At 39.6% G+C, this 21264-nt stretch overlaps 1 protein-coding gene across 4 annotated transcripts in view; it reads left to right on the forward strand.

Annotated features, from left to right (window-relative positions):
• Positions 1-21264, forward strand: part of htr4 (5-hydroxytryptamine receptor 4) — a 177556-nt gene that overhangs the window by 1769 nt on the left and 154523 nt on the right. Inside the window, exon 1 of one of the 4 annotated variants that reach the window (XM_044205692.1) lies at positions 6524-7001. The exons of the other annotated variants lie outside the window; for them this stretch is intronic. The gene's annotated coding sequence lies outside the window, so the exon portion shown is untranslated. Of the gene's footprint in view, positions 1-6523; positions 7002-21264 lie in introns of those variants that run through there. 4 annotated transcript variants of the gene reach the window in all.

Raw genomic sequence — 21264 nt, forward strand, 5'->3', positions numbered from 1 at the left:
GCATTCACTTCTGTGGCATAATAGCCTAAATACTAACTGTGCAGAATCAAATGCCATGCAATCAGTCTGCACATCACATTCTCATACAGAAAAATCAAGAATTTTAATCATGAATTCATACTGTGCAATATTACTTGTACTTTTTTGGTAAAATACTACAGTATATACTTATTGTATATACCACCTCACTCTGTACACTCTAATATTGCCCATATCGACTGTATGAGTATTGTTAAAGTCTTTTAAACTCTTCTTCTACTTTCTATATTTAAGTAGTTTCAGCCTATGCCTTCTCTTGAGCTATACCTTACAATGTGTATTTATTTTCATCTCCTTGTGCATATGTGTTAATACAAAGAGTAAATACCAACTTTAATTCCTTATATGTGGACATACAGTATTTGGAGAATAAACCAGACTGTGACTCAGAGTGAGAGGAGGTTTGTAGCCTCTTCACTGTTCTGTTGCTAGTTCTCCTCAGTGTTTGCTGTCTCTGATGAATAAATCGTGGGTGGGACAATAGATCAGCCTTGGCTCATTTGTCCAGCGTTCATGCATCGGACACCACTAATCGAGTTTTGACAAAACTTGAGGCAATGTTATGTGTCATGTTTTTCGATAAACAAGCTCTATTGTGATGCTTTTTATGCATTCTGGCACCTTATTTACATTCAAAGTACATATCTTAATCATTGAAAAACTTAAATGTGTACCTCAGTTTCAAAAACAATTTTGCCAAAGCATCAAAGTACGAATTGATAAAATATTTGGAAAATATACAAAAACAGTAATATTAGCAATAACACAACATAGATAAAATACAGTATATAACATCAAAACTGTCCAAATGTATGTGTATATGTAACTTTGTGTGTGTGCTGATGAAGGGCTGATGTTTAGGGGAGGATAAAGGAGTACAGTATCCATAGTATGCATAGTGTATGAGTGGGTGTGAGTGTGTATGATAGGCTATGTCAAGATAATTATGTCATATTCTGTGATGTTGTGTTAACTATGTTTCCCTCAGTTTGTGACATGCAGTCACATATTGTGCAGCACATTTAGCCGCTAGTAGAATATGTTGCTTTTCACTGTCATCTAGTTCTGGGAGGTTTAGGATTAACAAATCAAATTTTTTTCAAGTATTCCACTGTGATATTATTATATTTGTCACATTTCAAGAGGAAGTGCATCTCTGCCTCTGCCTCAGCTGTCATGCAGTGACCACAGACTCTTTCCTCTGTTGGTAGCCAGGACCTGTTGTGTCGTTCTTTCTCTATGGTAAATCTGTATTTGATCAGGATCTGTCTCTGCTTTGTATCTCTGACAGTAAAGAGATACTCTGCCAGTTTATATTTGGAGCCAGATAGCAATTAAGTTTGCTTTGAGTTTTGTTTTGATTTGTCCAGTGTTCGAGATAGCCATCTTGGACGTGGTTGGAAAGCAGTGCTGGTTTGAGGTTGAACAGTGTAGGGTGTTATTTGATCAGTAAGTCTCAGAACCAGGTGACAGAAGGGACTTTTTCTGGGGTTCAGTTTTTGGGTTTGTATTGCCTGAAATCTCAGTGTGGGGCTCAATTTGAGATGTAATCAAAGTTTGAGTGTTCTTTTTTAATGGCCTAATTATTTTGCCCTGCATGCATTGGTTGGTGTTTTTCTTTGGATGTTTAACATGGACCTACAGAATTGTGCATGCAGGGCCTCTATGGGATGCTTGTCCCATCTTGTGTAGTCCTGATGACTCCAAACGTCACTACCATGAAGGGCGATTGGTTGGATTTCACTGTCAAATATTTTAGTCCAGATTATAATTGGTATATTTATTTTGCAAAATGTCTTACTAATTGCATAAAATGCTCTACATGCTTTTTGTTTCATTGCATTCACTGCCAGACCAAAGATACCTGAGGCTCTGATTTTGAGCCCCAGGTAATCATCATATAGGGTGTGATCTAGATGGGTGTTTCCTAATTTCAATTGATCTGTCTCCATCATCTGCTGCTGGAAAAACAGTTAAATGTATTTTTGTTAACATTAGTTTTTTGGAATCTTAAAATGTCTTTCACTCACACACACATACAGGCAGAGCAGAGAGGCCACAGCGGACTGGAGGAAGTGTGTGCGAAAGAAAGGAAATATTCTTACACTTATTTTCCTTATTAAACAGAAAAATACAACTGTACACCTTCTTAATTCAGGTTTCTCTCTTTCACCAAACTAAGACTAGCTTAATTGCCTTGTTAACTCATCGTAAAACATACATACTTGCCGTCTTGGTTAGTCTTTCCACTGTTCCAACAATCACCATCTCAGGTTTGGTCAAAATGAACCCTTAATTTACCGAGTAAGATGAAAAATATTCTGGCTCTTAGCCCGCTGCCTCTCTCTGCCGTTGCTGGCCTCTTTGTACTACTGGGTTAGCTCTCTGAACGAGAGTCTGTTGATGAGCAGCGGCTCTTACTCATTCTTGGGAGGCAGACCATTACATTAGCAAAGTAAAATCACCCCAAAACAAGTCTAGGCTAATTTGGTGTCGCTAGCCAAGGGGAGGCACAGAGACCTGTCAGCCAATAAGACACAAGTATTTCCACGTATTTTCCTGTAAACCCTCTCTGATTGGTTTTGTCTCCGTTTCGTTCACTGAAGATACAAAATTACAACACGGGACGACGGCTCAAACTGGAGAATTATTCGGGGCTTAAGAAAAAAATCTGCCCAGACCAGGCAACGCCCATGGTCATTGGTCTGTTTTGTCATTATTAAAATTTCAGTTTGGCCTAAAGGTGGAAATGAATTTGTCACACACAATATCTTTGTAACCACGGACTGTTTTTTTTACATAACATGAAAGAATGATGTGTGTCATTGCTCCATTGTGGCCTCTGGGGGTGATACAACATTCATTCATTGGATTTGTTTTTACATCACATTTTCAACATTACTCTGCTGACTGTATTTCTTCATTCTTTCTTGAGTTACATTGAAGTCTCAGACACCACTGACTAAACCTGAAAAAAACTTGCAGAAATGTTCCATCTTACTGTTGCATTCAAGCATTCAGAATGGCCCAAGGCAGAATTATAGTTGCGGCTCCAACTAAGCTGACATATTCATTACCAACTGGCCTGGATAAGAGATACCTAGAAGGGGCGAGACTGAGGGAATAAAGAGGAAGACAGAAACTCAAACAGGCAGAGGGAGAGAAATAAATAGAGATGCAATCATTTCAGTTTAAAAGATAGATGTGATGGATGGAAAAATGAACAAAAGCTGAATGGAGGGACGTCAGGGGACAGATGGACAGATGGGCTGGAGATGAGAGAGGGAGACCTGGAGTTCAACACCAGTGCCATTTCTAATGATGAAATGGTGTAAACATCCCGCTCACCTACATTAAGTTCCTGACCTTAAGCAGTGCAATTTTATCTACCCACTGATTTACAGAAAATGGAATTCGTGGATGTGTTCATATCATGCTTTATAAATTCACCTATACAGAAATACAGAAAGCAAGTAGAACCACGTCTTTACTGATCTCCTTTTAAAAGTTAAAATATGATGAGGCCAAAGTTGATCTTGTTACAAAATAATTGGATATTAGACACAGTGGTGTTCACTGTTCATATGGAGGTGAGAATCTAATTGAACTCAACAGCTTTCCAAGTGTAAGACTATAAAACGTACAATGAAACCTGCTTGAAGGCGTCAGAGGGCAAATTCATCAAGTTCCCGAAAGAAAAATGCGTTTTCTGACTTAATGCTAGTACTATCCAGCCATGCAGATAATATAGGTTTTACTGAGGTTAAGAGATTGTTGCTCTGGACACTTCCGCTACCACCGAAATATAAATATAGTCATGTTCTCTCATACTTTTGAAAAATAACATTAAAAAACATCTGAAAAACTCAAAACTAATGTCTTTTCAGAAACAATGTCTCATTTATAGGGGTCGACTGAGTATCACCCTGGCCCATTATCGGCTCCGATATAAATTTTTATAATTGTTGGAATCGATTATTTTTTTTAAATAATTTTTAAAAATCCAATTGCAGATGAAATACATTTATTTAAAAATGCGTTACTTTGGCTCTGATGTAGCCGTCTCTCTCTGTCTACAGTCACCACTCTGTAGTCTCGCTCAATGTCCCGCCCACACCACTATCTGATTGGTTACACGTCACGAGTAATAGCCTATCAACACATAAGGCTATTGTGACACAGACGGGCAAAGAGGAACGCATTCGCAGTTCAGGTGAGCGAGCGAAAACACCACAATCTTATGATGTATTTCTATGACGACAAGTATGCCCAATTTCCCAGTTACACCAATGAAAAGGCCACTCTTCTGCCAGAGTCCCCGAATAATGCACTTGTTGCAGTGAAATACAGTTAACTTTAATGAGATAACTGAGTTTGTTTATGTAACTTATGTTAGCTAAATTATCATATTGCTAACATAAGATTACTCGCCCATATGAGTTGGTGTTATAGGTGGCCAATAGTAATAATGGTGGTAGCAAGCGAAGTAATGTTAGGTTTAGCAAATGTAATGTCAACTTTGCTTTCACTTTTGTTGTGAATGAAACTCTGTTGCCCTTTAAACAGGTGAGCTAGCAAAGCTACATGGACATGGGTGCGATAGCTAACGTCAACAAGTTCATTTGTTGATCCATAATAAAAAAAAGGCCAGTCATACTCTGTCTCAACCTACGACTACTAGCTGACGTTACTGGAGTATGTCCTGAAGCTGTCTCTGACTCTGTCATTCAAAACGAGGCTCCTTCATTACTGTTATCACATATTGTTAATATATAACATTTAAATAATTGAAACCTACTTATAGGCTTTCCAGAGCTGTATTGCTGTAATAGATTAAGCATATGTCAGCCTGCAACCACTAGTTTATCTCTCTCGCTCTCTCTCTCTCTTTGCTACTGGGAGCTCCCTGCACTTTAAAAAAAAAGAAAAAAGATAATGTTGAAAAGTTCTCTTTTGCAGCATTTAATTAAACATAAACGTGTATCTGTTCCAAATATCGGTTATCTGTCTCCTTGATTTTGCTTGGTATTGGCCCTGAAACAAACACTGTGGATTATCAACAGACCTTGCTGTCAACATTTTTCATAGGTTTTTTGTATAGAAATCAAAAATTGTAAACTGTGAGGTCTGTTGATTATTCTGAATAATAGAGATGAACAGGGGACGTTACAGTTCATGGTCGGCATCTTGACCCCTAAGCCACATTTTTTTCTGCTTCTGGCACCACAAACAAAATTCCAATCAGCCACATTGTTTTGGGGTGGCAGCAAAAGGGTTAATGGCGGATATCTTGAAACCTGAACAAATAAAACTGAAACTGTCTGCATGGCTATAAAACCGCTAAGGGTTCATGGGGAAAATATGTTTTATTTATATTTTATTTTTTGTAATTTGAGTTATCTGACCCTTTCGGGAGTGGCTACATCCGTTCCAGTAATCCTGTCTGCAATGCCCTCTAGTGGTTGCTGAAAACTCTGCCACTCGCTGGTTACTGTAACACGTCAAGTTGCACTATGGTGCAACACTACCTCACATCTGGGTGTGATCAGAAGTAAAACAGGCCTGAACTTTTCAACCCATAGAGGGCAGTGCTTTTCATCCACACAGGTGTTAGGGTTGCTCTTTGAGATTATAGCTGGATGTGGATAGGGACTGTTTGCTTTAAAACAGGTGTAATTGCACCTAACCAATAAAAAGAAGAGTGAAATCTGATCTGCTAAGCTACTTCCTGAGATGTGCCAGATGTTACACTATTGTTACTGTATTCTCCTCTCCAAACGAAATATGATAACCAAGAATCCTCACACAGGGACATGCCCTGAGCTCAGATGTCACCTTTCATCATTTACTTATTTGTCGATCCTGAAGGACTAACGGTCACAGTCTCTGTTTTATTTTCTGTCTTAATTTCATTTCTCGACCCTTTGAGGTATCAGCATCCACCCCAAAGTGAAATTATGCATGAAGAATGATTTCACACCAAGCAACTGAATCTGACTGCTAAATTCATATGTAATTTGGTTGCACCACATCAGGATACCATCTAGATAAAGAACATGATCCATATGATGACCTGGTGTCCAGAGCCCGACAGTATAAATACTGTTTCAGAAGTTTTTCCAAGAAGCCCCAAAAGATCTTTGGCCCAGTAACAATTTTGAATATAAAACAGATTTTCTGATGAAAGTCAAGCGAACTTCATATTCTCCATTAGAGAGTACAAGTACATATACAGTCTGATGTAGATGATAAAATAATAATGTCCTAAACCACTGATGTTGGCACAAATGTTGTTGATGTTGTCTGAAGCTAATTACAGTGACTCTACTCTGTAATAACTCTGCTAAATGAATAAATAGTCAAATGAAGCATGACTGACAACTGTCTCTGCGCCCCTTTGACCTACAAAATCACATCTCTCCTTTCACTCCAGCGCGCAGCAGCGACACAACCACAGCCAAATCAATCATGTGTGAGAGAGAGGGAGAGAGAGAGATGCTTCCTTCACTTAAAGAGGAGGGACTAGACCAGAGCGGGTTAATGTCCCTGTGAGTTCAGGGAGAGCGGCATAGCGCAACATCTACGCCGCTGACTCCGCTCAGACCGGTCAGACTCCGCGCTGTCTCCGCAGGGTCTCCTCACCTCTCCACGAACCCCCTCCGGCCTGTCCACGAGGTTTCTCCACTTTCCCCCTGGCTCTTTCTCCACGGTGTCTCCAGGCGCGCAGCGCAGCCGCTTTTTGCGCACGGACACTTCTCCACATTCCCGCTGCGCTCCGCTTGTCATTTCACCTCTGAAGACTCCCGAGCGTCAGCCGCAACCCCGGGCTACTGTACTTTCTCCTTTTCAGGTTCAGTAATTAGTTTCGTGTTGAGCTCTGACTGAAGAACAATGTTATTCTGGCTCGTGGGGATTTAGTGCCGTGGCATGCTTTCAGGACCCGGCGTCTCCACACGGAAATGGTGAGTTCAGTCCGCTTTATTTATTATCAGCCTACTGTACGCATTTCCAGCTCGTGTGTCTCCAGTATGAGCGGTTGACCTCTAAGGTGGCGCTCACAAGCCAGAGCAAGTGTGACCTTCCTCGAATGAAACATCTTTTTCATTGTCCTGCTTTAATTTGAAGTTTGTGGTACTCACATGTGAGTTTAAAGTCACCTTGGAGGTATTTGGAATCCCCACATGAGTAACAATGCAGTTTGATTCAAATATTAGATTTACATTCCTAGACCAAATGTTGTCCTCAGTAGCCAGCTTAGTCTAAAATCTGTGGCATTTTAATATCATAATATTGTAATATGAACTTGTGGTGGTAATATCAGGGGTGATATTGTGATGGTTTGTGTGTGTGTTTCATTGCGTCCCATAACGTTAAATAACAGAGTTTAGTTCCCAAAGTTTGCTTTTACTGTCAGAGTAAAAAGACACATTGGAGCCAAGCGTCGTTTGACCTCCACGTGCTAGAAACTCCCCCTTCATATCGATCTGTTTAAATGGGAATTAGGCCACATCGTTTTTTCCATACATGTTATTCCGGGTGTGTGAGGCTGCAGGGCTGGCCTGCCACTGCGCCTTTTTGTTCCGATCAGTAATCTATCGATAACGAGGGCTATAGATCCACAGAAAGGACTGCCGTCACGTGCGCGTGAAGCAGGAGGCTGTAGGTGAACAGTCACTGATGGAAAATCACTAATAGGTTATTCCTGGATTACTGGAAGTTATTGTGTTTCTGAGGTTTTCAGTTAAGAGTAACAGTAACTATCTGCTCTTGATTGTTGACTTTTATGGGTTTTACTCTCATTTAACTAATTTGTGCTCTCTTGATATATGAATATGTGGTTTTTCTATATCCTTCTAGCCTACTGTTCTTTTCTGTTTTATGACAGAACTTAAATTGAAAACGTTTCTAAATAAGCTTTTTATTTGAATTTCCATCGCTTTTCAACTCTTGAGTTTCATCTTAATCTGAGATTTCCACTGACCCTGCCAACGCCTACTTTTACCACATAACTTATGTCATGCAAATGAAACATTTCTTTCAAAGACCAGTAAGGATTTTAGGACTTTTACAAGTTTATGTTTTTGGGGTAGGAATTAGTAAAATTCTCAAAGAGTTTCTGGCTGCTACATGTTAGATCTGATAGAATAATATTACACTCAATTGATTACACACTATTGTCAGATTCCTGCAGCTCTCCCTCTCACTCTGCTGTACAATAATACAAACAGACAGCTGCAGTTTATTCCATTTCATTGATTGACATTCAGTGTTGTAGAACAGTCCTAGCACAGCTCTAAAATGTATTCATGTCATTTCTAACTGAAACACGTCACTTGTACTTGACTAATTTTACTGTGCAGTTACTTCAGGGCTTTTATTATGGTTATGTAATATGAGACAGACATGCAGGCAATCAACGTGCCTCGATCAAAGGTGGAGGTACAACTTGTCGTGTTATTGACTGATATGATGATCAGATGATCAAAGCTGTATCACTTACAGTTCACACTCTCTCCAGCTCGCCCACGAACAGTCAGAGCCTGCAGATAAAGAACCGTGCCAGAGTACTTGCAATTTTACAGTCAATGCAAATCACTTCAGGTGTAAGTTATACATCAACATGGACTCCTCAGATTGACTCCACTGGCATAAATATATGACTAAAAATATGTTTTTCTGTTTTTAAAGTTTCTTTTCTGCTTAAGTAAGACATGCAGATGTACACTCACACACGCACCCACCAGTGCACACACCCCTTATTTTCACTGGAACAATACACTTGTAGTCTGCATCTTCTTTTAGAAAAGATAAATAAGAAATATTTGCTGAGCAGCAGCAGCAGCAGCTCTCTCCAGTTTTCATGAATTGACGTGATGTGAATCTCTCCTCCCACACTATAACAAGGAGAAGCTCTTCTCCAGATGCGTCTGTGATTATGTTGAATTTTATTGCTTTGCTTTCCTGTAGTGCTCAAGTTTTGCCGTTGCATTTTTTCGGAAGGTTTGTGTACAGTATTATCGAGTGTTTGTGTTCTTTGTTTGTCAACCAGTGATAAGTTATATGCATAAATGTGTGTGTCAGTGTTTGTGTGTGGACTGAGGCTGTGTTTTGAAATAAACCATTTCAGCCAGTCAGTCCAGTTAAGTTTGTTGCCATGACACAAGTTGTAATCAAACGCACAGTTCATTTTCTTCAGTCTAAATCATACTTTTTTGAAATAGTTGACAGATTAATAAGCTGATCGGCAGAAAATGCATTATAATTGAGATAACTGATCATTTGTCAGTTATCAAGTAAAATGCCAAACATTTAACTGTTACAGCTTCAAAATGTGCTCGCTGTTCTTTTTTTCATATTAAATACTTTTTCATTGGCAGCTAATCAGAGAGAAATCTTGAGATAAAATATCGGTCTCTGGAAACTCTGGGAGAAATTGTCATTAGTTCTGACATTTTATGACGTTTGTTCAACTGGGAGGATCCCCTGGGGAAGACCCGGAACACACTGGTGAGATTATATATCTGTCAGGCCTGGGAATTCCTCTGGATCTCCCAAGGAGTGCGGGGGGGGGGGCATGCTACCTTGCTTAACAGTGTGACCCAGATTGGACAAGTGGACGAAATTGGACAGACAGATGAATGTTTTTCAAGAAAAACAAAGAAAATAATCAACAGATGTATCTATAGTGATAACAATTGTGCTAGCCCTACTTGGCTTTTCATATTGAGCTGGATTAGGCCCACACCTCACAATTACAAGTGAACCAGAACTTGTAAACAGCAGTTCAATGGATTCGTTGGTTGGTCCATTGGTTGGACAGTATCAGATTTTAAATTTTAGCCATTCAACTTCTCCAGTCGAAAGTTTTTTTCTTTATTTGTCCACTAGAGGGCAGAATGTAGACTTTAAAACAGACTTGCAGCACCAAACCTTGAATGTACCAACTTGTTGAGATCTTTGAGCTAACAGACAGATTTTGTCTCCACCGTTTCTTGCTGAGCAGGTTGTGTACCACCGGGTTGTTTGAACTTGTGCGCTAGGAGCAGTTATGTTTAGGGGGTTGGTAAAAGCTGTTGACTGACTTTAACCTGATGGATCAGCAGACCAAAACAATGAGATGAAATTGGTTGAGAGCTTTGAAAAGCTGTGGAGTGGAGGGGGGGTTGATTATCAGTAATGTATGTCTCTTGAGGGCTTAAGTCGGAGCGCTGACTCACCGTTTTTTGGGATAATTCATGCTTATCTCAACACTGAATTGAGGAAAGAGTGATGTGCTTTTCAAGCTGACATGAACAGTTTGTCTGTCCTCTTTGATGCTGAACATCAAGCTATATTTAGAATCAGTTAATGTATCGGTATTGTATGGAACACTAAATACATATGGCAAAGAAAGTGACTCTAGTATTGATTAGTTAGGTTGCTACACATGGTACAGAACAAAAGCAGCTGGCATTCAGTGTAGGACGAGCAGGACTGTATCACTAAACGTGTTGACACTGGCACTTTGTCTTTATGTACACTCAGGGACTTGATGTACAGTATGACTGAGGCTGCAGGCAGGGATGATCCACTGGTCCAATGCACCAGTGCACCATCCCTGCCTGCAGCCTCAGTGGGATAAATGGGATAATGAAAACTAGCTAACAACGCTAATCAGCAGTTGTATCAAAGTCAGTTATGAAGTAGAGCTGAAGATGACAAGTTCGAGATTTTAAGCCTTGAGACAAATGAGGCTGAGGTTGATGTAGGATGATTTTAGAGTGTAATATGCTCATAAACGTTATGCCTTTTGGTTGCAGAGTAAAGACTTGCAAAATAAAAATTCCATCCCAGTCTTCTACAAATTACTCACACAAAAATTCTGCGTTAATGATTTTGTTTTGGGCAAAGATAATGCTGATCCAAACTGTTCAGTGCCACTGGAGCCAGTAGTGGATGTTCATATCCTGCAGGTGAAAGTAACAATGTAAGAAGTTGGTGTATCTGGCTTTTGGACCGTCTTACACTACTAGTCAGTGTATTCAAAGTTCTGTTATTTAACAATTCAACAATATTTGCCATGAATGGATATGGTACAATTGCAGGAATAACCAGTGACAAAAGATCGACAATGTAGACATTGTGTCAGACACAAGCTTTTTATTTGTTTTGCCCAAACCAGTCAATAGCGAGTGATATGTCTTTCTTGCTAATGTCATTTTCAGTCAACATGGAAGCTGTGGTTGTGTTGCAATCTGCTCTTAAGTTCCCCTCGGTCTCTGTCTCCAGCCTCTGCTCACATCTCTCAGGCCTTGTACTTTCCTGCAACTCCCCAGACCTGCCATCCTCTAGCTGTCCAGGTGTCCTCAGACTTTCCTTCCTTTTTTCATCACCTGACTGCCCCACCCATCCTCATCAGCCCTATAGTCACCTGAACTTCCCCACCCATCCTCATCAGCCCTATAGTCACCTGAACTTCCCCACCCATCTCCCACCTACACCTCATTCCTTAATCAGCCTTTTACTACTTATTCCAGTTCACTTCTTTTGTTCCTTGCCAGTTCGTTATGTTGCTGGGTATGTAATGTCTCGGTGCCCTGTTTCTGCCTGCCTTACCTGCGTTTTGCCCTTTTACCTGTTTATATGACTTTGGATTCCTGCTTGCTCCTTCTGCACGTGGGAGAAGTTTTCCTTCAGGGCTTTCTGCCTTATTTCCTAAACCTAACCAAGTAGTTTTGGTGCCTAAAGCTAACTATTTTTCTGAATCTAGCTCAGGAAAGTGACCCTGTTGTTTTTCCAACAGTGGAAACAGCAGCTAGTGAGCACAACACCAGACTTATTTGAACACTGAAGAAATTGGAGATAGGCAGGAACTGTAGTAGTTAAAAACCAGGCTAGTGATGGCCAAAGTTTTGACAATGCAAAATGAATGCAAATTAACATTAATTTATAGGAGATGCTGTTAAACATGCAAACAGAAGTGACATGACATAACAGACAATTATTGTATACACATTGAACCTGCAAGTAGCTGACATAGTGGATGTTGGTTCAGAAACAGCTTTGTGCTGATGGACGATAATCTATTTTTAACTTTACCCTGAAGTGTTCTTATAGAGGTTCATACAGAGGCCATTAAAGGAAGAAAAGAATGTGTGTTCAATCAGCTGAAGATGACCAAAGATAAAGATGTGGAGTTGCAAGGTTTTCACATGACAGTGCGCAGGCACACACACACACACACACACACATTCTGTCTGTCTCGCGCTCACTGTCTCACTCTCTCCCTCCGCTTATTTTTGTTGTTATGACCATTATTTCTACCAGTAATAATAACACTGTACTAACCAACTGAATTGCTGAGGTTTTGGAACACAAAACAAGTCTGAGGACGCAAGAGACACAAGTAGACATTTAGGCAAAACATTTGAAACAAACCCTTATGTTAGCCAAACAAAAACTGTAGGTTTACAGTAAAATGATCACCCAAACTGTTAAAAACATCGATTCGTTTGTAAACTGATTTCCTGGTTCAACTTTGACCTACCATACTAACCGTTGCTTTGTGCGGTGGTATTATGATCCATATTTCAGGTGCCCTCACTTTCAGTTTCACCTTCAAATAAAGTAGTTTAGATGATCTGGATAAACTGTTGGCTTGTTTTCAACAGTTTTGCAGTTGGACTTTGTTGTAGCCATGTCACCATGTTTCCAGATCTCAGCTAGTACTGTGATGAGAACAATGATAGCAAATGATGGGCAAAACTATAGAAAACAAGACCCAACTTGTAATAAACCAGAATTTTCCTTTAAAGAAAAATATTAGCAGATGACTCTTTCTTTGCCATTTTTGACCAGCAACATGTGAAATAAGTGTTGTGTGTGTGTGTGTGTATGCCAGAGCGAGTGTTTGGAAAGCTCTCTCTGTGTGCGTGTGTGCATACATGGGTGTGTGAACAGCCCAGGTATTATTTTAGAGCAGACCATTATTTGTTTGTGTGTGTGTGTGTGTGTGTGTGTGTGCGTGTGTGCACGTGCACGCAGTAGTGGAACCTGTCAAACCTTTAGCATCGAACAATAAAGCCAGTAGAGGCAGACGAAACTAGAATGAACTTAAAGATTAAAGAGAGCTTTATTGTCAATGTCAGTTTTGCCAGTTCAGTTTTGTCGAGTCTGCTAAGAGATAAGTAGGGCTGTAGTCTATTGCCATTATCAATTAAATCTTTCAGTTAAGTGTTTAGCCTAAGAAATATCAAACTAGTAACAAAAAGCGTATCACAATTTCGTAGAGTGCAAGGTGACATCTAAAAATAGCTTTTTCTGTTCAACCAACAGTCCAAAGATATTCAATTTACAATGATATAAAACAGAGAAGAGCAGCAAATAATCACATGGTAGAAGGTGGAACCAGTAAATGTTAAAATTAAAATGTAATTAATTGTTTTAAAGTTTCTTTTGACTGGGACACCCTGGTGGGGTTTAAGGCTCTGATAATGTAATTGCAATGTCCCTGGTTTCAGTCTGACCACCTCTCTCCCCACCTCTCTCACCAAGTAGTTTTTCTCAATTTTTTTATTTTACTAACCAAGTCACTTGAGTTGCCTAGAGGTGTTGGTTGTTAATATGAGAAGTGACAGAAAGAGTTGTGTTTAGAATGACAAAAGAGTTTTTGAGAGAAGTTTAAACCATGCTTACTTTCTCACCTCCACACGCCTGCCCTACACTGAATCTGGTGTAAATTCTCGGACGCAGCCCCCCAGTTCCAAAGTCTCAAAGGTCTGGGGGAAGGGGGTTTCAGACATTGTGATGTTTTGGAAGGCAATGGCAAACAACCTATTTTGTCATTAAGTTTGGAGCACTTGTTGACTATTGCACACTTAAATTAATTCATTAACAATATTATTGCAGTAAAAACTAGCCCTAGTGTGCATGCAGGGAATTACTGTCATGATTCAAACTGAAGTTAAATTGTTATAACTGAAGAGACAAGAAAAGAACATGAGAATGAAAGAAAAGAGAGTAGGTGGATGATAAATGGGCCTTATTGACGAGCCAGGCTTAAAGAGAAGGGAGAAAGACAGTGTCACATAGAAACACACACCCAGATAGCGAGACAAGCTGAGGGCAGGGAGAGTTCATGAACAAGAGAAAAGGATGTGATAGAGCTCATGAGCATGGGCAGAAAAGGGAAACGGAGTGATAGAAAGGGTTGAGAGACAGTGGTTTAGCAGTGAAGAGAGAGAGCCTGTATTTTCTTTTGGTGTATCACCTCAGGCAGTCAGTCTGAGAACGGAGAGAGAGATTCGGTTTGAGCAGTGACAACTTCATTCAGCCAAAAACACAACAGAGAAGTTTCATGACAGCGTTTTAAAAAATGTTCAAACTCCAGTAATGGAGGTTTTTTGCTTTCTAATAGATTTTTGCTGCAGTGTGTCGAAGTATATTTGTCTTTGTGTGTGTGTGTGTGTGTGTGTGCGCGCGCGCTCTTGTACGTCTTTCTATGTGATGAACAATTTGAGTTTGACACTTTGTTCACTGGCCGTGTAACATGAGCAGCAGGTCAGCAGCAGCTGTAGTCCTTAGTTACTACACTGAAAGCATTCAGCCACACTACTGCTGTGTAGTTGAAGCAGATAGATAGATAGATAGATAGATAGATAGATAGATAGATAGATAGATAGATAGATAGATACTTTATTTATCCCCAGAGGGACATTTTCATGTCACAGCAGCAATACACAAACGAACCACACAAGAGTAGTGCAAAAGAACAAATATCAAAACACAAGTACTAAACTTAAAGGTAAAAAAGTATGCCCTTTAAACATGTGCATGATTACAGTGTGCAAATTGCTGTAAGGTGTGCAACATGGGTGTAGTTATAAGTTAAAAAGATGATGTGTTGCACTTTGTCAGACGTTAAAGAGGATGTAATTGTAGGTCCAGTAATTATAAATCCAGTTAGAGTCCACTAGGACCTCAGCAGCCTTCCAGCCCACTGACAGCGGGGATGAGTTAAAAAGTTTGATGGCCACCGGCAGGACTGATCTCTCCCTTCTTGTAGAGGGCCTATCTGTTGCCAGCCTGCTCTTGTCGTCCGGGTGCACTCCAAGACATTTGTAGGAGTGACCCACCTCGGCATCCTCCCCCTGGATGTATACAGGGATCAGAGGAGGCTTAGTCCTGCGGAAGTCCACAATCAGCTACCTCGTCTTGCTAATGTTCAGCTGCATCCACCAGGCTTCTGTATTCCTCCTCCTGTTGTCCACTGATTGACCACAATGTCAGTCATCTGAGAACTTCTGCAGGTGGCATGCCTCTGTTTTGTAGCTGAAGTCAGAGGTGCATAGAGTAAACTGGAAGGGGGAGTGGACGGTCCCCTGGGGGGCTCTGTGTTGCTCATTACAGTTCCTGACACGCAGTTCCTTAGTCTTACAAACTGTGGCCTACCAGTCAGATAATCCGTTATACAGGAAACAAGTGGAGTGTTCACCTGCATGGCTCTGAGCTTGGCTCCAAACATTAGTGGCTGCATGGTGTTAAAAGCACTGGTGCAATCAAAGACCATGATCCTCACTGAGCTTTGTGGGAATAAGCCCAGTGTAGCAGCTAAATGATGGCGTCGTCCACTCCAATGTTCTCCTGGTAGGCAAACTGCAGGTCCAGTGCTGGTCTGACCAGGGACCTGATTCGGGAGAGTATCAGACTCTCAAGGGTTTTGACAACAGTCAGAGCCCAATACAGAATGTTGGAAAAAAAAATGTACTTGAAGCATAAACATACACTTTGAATCTTAAACATGTAGGGGTAGTGAGGTGCGAACTATTATGTGACAGCTGTATTGATTCAAACTGAAGTTTATCTGTAATGTCAGACAAAAGAGAAGATGTCAGATGTGAGAATGATGACTAAAAACATAGTGGAAACATGTCCAGGATAGACAGGGTGTCCAGCTCTCACTCCTTCAAAGGGCTGTTTAAAGAGTAACTTAACACCTCCTGAAAATCTTGTCTTTGCTAACCTCCAGTAGTTTAACTTGCAGTGAAGTACAGGTGGACTCCAGTATGCTGTGACATCACTGTTGGTTGTGGTTACAGGTGCAACAGAACACATTTCTGACCATACCCAACCACACCCATCAGTAAAGGTGGGTGTTTTCAGCCTGGTGGTAAGTTACTCGTTAAGTCTCACTTTTTGGGTTGAAGACACAAGTTCTCAAAGTTTTCCAAGTTCTACTTACTTATTAAATTTTCTCTTGATACATGGTAAATATGTGTTTACAAAAATGATTTTTTATCAAAATCTCTTTTCTTCAAAAACATCATTTCTGATGATTTATCTTGAACTCGGGGGCGGTTACATCAGAATCAGAATCAGAATCAGAAATACTTTATTGATCCCCGTAGGGAAACTCTTTGTTACAGTAGCTCGCCTTTACGTCAGTGCACACAGGAGAAAGTACTAAGAAAAAGATATGATACACTATAAACAGGTCAGAAAATAAATAATAATAATAATAATAATAATAATAATAATAATAATAATAAATAAGTATCATGTATAAGTATGAGATAAACTAAGTGTCGAGTACCAAGTGGGTTTACTGGTTGATGATGAAAGTACAGTATAAAATACAATGTAACTAAATATGTAATAAGTAATAGTAGTAAGCAGAGGTGCATGTACTGTCGAGAGTAATAGAGGTATATCAGTAACAATAAATAAGAAAAACTAACATGGGAAAACTAATATTGCACGGGAGTAGTACACAGAATATTGCACAATTATTATTAATTATGGCGGAGATGTAATGCTCAATGTCCAGTTTAGTGACCTAAAAACTGTCCCTGCATTGGCCGGGAAACAAACCCAGGCCTCCCGCGTGGCAGGGGAGAATTCTACCACTGAACCACCAATGCTTACATGAATGTATCCAGTCAAATGGGAAACCGCACGTGGCCGTCTTGTTTGAATAAACTTTTTATTGGAATTGTCAATGGACAAAACTGACCGGGGGTTCTGTGTTTACGTTGAGTGTGAACACCCAAGTCGTGGCCGGTCAATTGTTCCGTAGAGCGTGAGCATTAAAGTCACAGGTTCTGGATGTGCAAAAAGGCAGATTAAAATGTGTAGACATTAACTAACTTCCATTTCACTGTGACTTTAAGGTTGGAGTCAGGTTTAGGTTAAGGTTAGGGTAAAACCAGACTTATGGTTTTGTTTTGACGTCACACATGTAGCCACCGTAGCCATAAGGGACCACAAGGACTGTGACTGGTGAGGGTGTGTTTTTTTCTACAACCCTCCAATGCCAGTGGAGAGTGTTGATAGTGAAGACAACATCAAGCAAGTGGAAGAAAGCCCCAGTAATCATCTCCATATTTAGCCATTCCATGGCAAACCTTCTGCTCAGTGTGATTGTCACTCTCTATCACAAGATGAATGTAAAAATGATTATGGGGTATATAATAAAAGCATGAACTGTCCACCTAATGTTTTGGAGGTGCTATTAACAGGTGAAATCTGATCCTGAACTATAATCATTTCCTGCGCCAGAGACAATTGAATTGTCAATGATGGCCCTCACAAGTATAGAGTACAAACGTATGATCACCTCTGTATGAATGTGTTTCATGGCTGTGTGTGTTTGAGTGTTTACCTGTATTAGCTTTGACACAACACCATGAACACATCTTATATTTAGAATTTTTGGTTAGACAGTCAGAGTTGTTTATTCTGTTAAGTGTTTGTATCACAAGCTCATGTCTGCTTGTTTATACATACATCTCTGTGTCTTTCTGTAGTGTGTGTATGTATGTGTGTGTTTGTGCGTCCCTAACAGGCTGTGATAATGAATCCAGCAGAGCTTAACTTCTAAAATGACTTTCAGATGCAGATTAATTGGATCTTGCCACCTAAATGTTTTCATGCTCTCCTCTGGCAGTAAATGAGCTTGCGATAATGTTTTCTTTTAAAGCTGTTTACATCAAACTCTACACACAGATTTATTTTAGTAATACAAACATTTCTCAGAGGCAGAGCTGATCTGGAGGCAGACATAATCTTGTTGGTTCTGGTAATCTTCAGTGGGTGGAGCCAAACAAAGTTCTTCAGGCTAAGCAACATTAAAATGAAGCCCAAAGACAAAACTTACAGGGATGGAAATCAGGGGTGGTTTTACTGTTGCAGTTCATTCCCAATCGAGAGCACTTTGGCTAAAACATTTCTTTTTTATTCAAACGGGGAGAAAATTCATGTGTCCACCTCATAATATCATTAATTGGATTCTTACATTGTTAGCAAGAAGATGGGTCAGATAAAAATGCCTCACTGATGTATGAGCACATCACCTTGATGGCACACACTGTACCTTTTGCTGAGGAGAGTAGTGAACAGCTGCTCGCTTTGTTTTTTTTTTTAACATCTTTAGCATCTGTTTATGTATTTTCTTTTCTATACTTTTTACAATGTGCACTCTGCATTTGTCTCTGCCTGCCTTTACATTGATCTTCATTTTATCTGCAAATGTCAAACGGGCACCAACATCACTTCCGTGTATTGGTAGTAAACAAGGATAGAATTGATAAGGAAAGCATAATGTGCAATGAGGGCTGAGGTCAAACTCAGGTTCAGACCGAAACAAAGAGTGTGAAAATGGTCTAATATTATGCTTGGGCTGTTGCTGTGAACTTAAAAAATACTATGTGCCTTTGCTGCTAAACCTAGTTTAACTTTTAAACACAAGCTGGCCATGCTAGCCTATTTTTTTCAGCTAGGTAGTTAGCATGCTTAACCTTCAAACATCATGAATATTATTGCATTCATGTTTACATTTTGACGGTTAAGTCACAATTTGAGTTTTGAGTTTGCCAGTTTGTTAACTTAACTAACAACAACCTTAACCCAACCAAGCAGATTAAATCTATCTCTACATAGCCTTGAGCATTTCTTGGTTGTCGATGCTCATTCTCAACTTTTGCAGGAATATTGTTCTCCATTTAGTCTCAGAGCTCCTGAACTCAGACCTGTGCACTCTTTGCTTTTGTTTTCTTGTAAAGTTTGCGGTACAGGAGTTGAATTCATTGTGCTTGCACACTCTCTCTAATTCACTTGGGATAAGAGTGTCAGCTAAATTCCCAAAATGTGAGAAAGCAAATGTATTCCCTTATTATTTATGCATGCAGGTTGCAGGCTGGTGGAGTCTGCCTTCATCTCCAATAAGACTCAGGCGCTTTCTTCAAGCTGAAACACAAGTAACAGTACCTCTTAGGTCTTTGTGTTTGCTCTTCCCTGACTAGTTATTTTATCATTAGGCTACAACCTCTTTTTTTTCTTTTAGCTGTGTTTTTTCCTATTCGGGACATATGAGACGGGCGTCTGTAATTTTGTATTAGCTTGGTTTACATCATCTCTGTCTTATTTGAATGTAGACAACAGGAAGTTGTAGATCTTGTTGCCAATTTTTAGGGTGTTTGGAGCAGATCCTGAGGGACTTGTTTCTATCCACTTGTACTGTATGGTGGTGCAATGGGTGAAGTGATGTTCTTCTTTTTGTGTGCTTAATTGATTTATCATTGACTTTTTCAAATAAATTGTTAGTGGACAGTGGTCAGATAGGGACAGTTGTGGCACAAACATAAAGGTGTTAATTTGTTTTTAGGTGACTCATCAATTAATCGCTCCACAGACAATTAAACAGCAACTATTTTGATAATCGATTAATTGTTTAACTCATTTTGAAGCAAAAATGCCAAATATTTCTTTATTCTGGGTTCTGAATGTTGATACATTTCTGCTTTTCTAGTCTTATGTGATAGTGAACTGAATATCTTTGGTTTTAGACTGCTGACAAAACAATACATATGAAGACGTCACATTTGGCTACAGAAAATTGTGAATCAAAAAATTATTTATATATATATTTTTTGTTCTGTTTTCTGACATTTTATAGACCAAACAATTAACCTAAAAGAATCATTAGTTGCAGCCTTAGTATAATTCTGTATGCTAAAATGCTGTCACTAATCTCAGTCAGATCACTTGGTTGGTTGTCAGATTTCACCTTTTGTGTGTAAAAGAAACTTCAGTGAGATCTAGACAAATTCAATAGTTTGATATATCAACTAATGTACAGGTCCAGGTGTTTATTGGCTGATTAGATGGTCTAATTCATTTGGCTTGTTAATGGAATAATAGTTTAAATTTTTAAACTTTGTTTAGTTGGCAGGTTGGTTTGTTCTCATATAATTAGCACATTTTAGAAACTTGTTTTTTTTACAAGGTGCATCTCCATGTCGTGACCCAAAGACAGTAATTGCAAATGATAGTAATTTACAGCTGCCATCTTTGTTTGGGTCAAAATCTGGAGATGCTCCTTCAAAATTTGACTTTTCTGTACACTGGAGGTAATGTTTGTTGTACCAGCCACCAGGGCCACGGCTACCATTGAGGACACTGTAATTAAAAAATTAAACCTGCATTAAGTGATGCAATAATAATCAAGCAATTAGACTGAATTGTTAGATAGATTTAGAATATTCTGATCAAACACCAAAAATAAAATTTCTAAAACATAATTATCTAAGAGGGTTTGGTGCACTGGGGGGACTTATGACCTCAGTACATCTGAAATCCTGGCTACGGCCATGCTGCCAGCATGAAAGACACATAAGCTTATGGACATGTCTGCAAAACCTGCTTACTTTTCAGGGTTTTACTCTTATTTAGGTTGACGGGTTAATTCCTTCATCTGCAGGCTTGTTGATTGTTAGCAATTTTGATTTGATTTAAAATACTTTGTGTATGGCACACACACACACACACAATAGTCACTATTCAAGATCAAGTCAGAGAGGCTTTATTGACTGGACCTGTGACTCAGCCTTTCTGTCTGTCAGTTATGCTGATGAAGGGAATCAAAGCAGCGAAGGAGTAGATATGATTTCTGACTTTGTTTCTTGCTCAAACACTGACTAACAAACTCAGACTGCTGCTGCTGACCTTATCTCTCTCTCATTTAGAAAAAACATGCAAGCACACACACATTTCCATTTTGCTGCAGTCTCAGTCTGCTCACTTACATTTACATTTTACCCATTTAGCTGTTGCCCTTATCCTCAATTTACATTTAGATTCTATAATGCATTTAGTTTATTATCTAAAGTTACTTACAATGGCTGCAACTCTGAAGTCGATATGTTCAGCATACCCTTTCTGAAAAGGTTAAGTGTCCTTCTTTTGGGTTGT

This window comes from Siniperca chuatsi, linkage group LG8, assembly GCF_020085105.1.
Source record: "Siniperca chuatsi isolate FFG_IHB_CAS linkage group LG8, ASM2008510v1, whole genome shotgun sequence".
Taxonomy (NCBI): Eukaryota; Metazoa; Chordata; class Actinopteri; order Centrarchiformes; family Sinipercidae; genus Siniperca; species Siniperca chuatsi.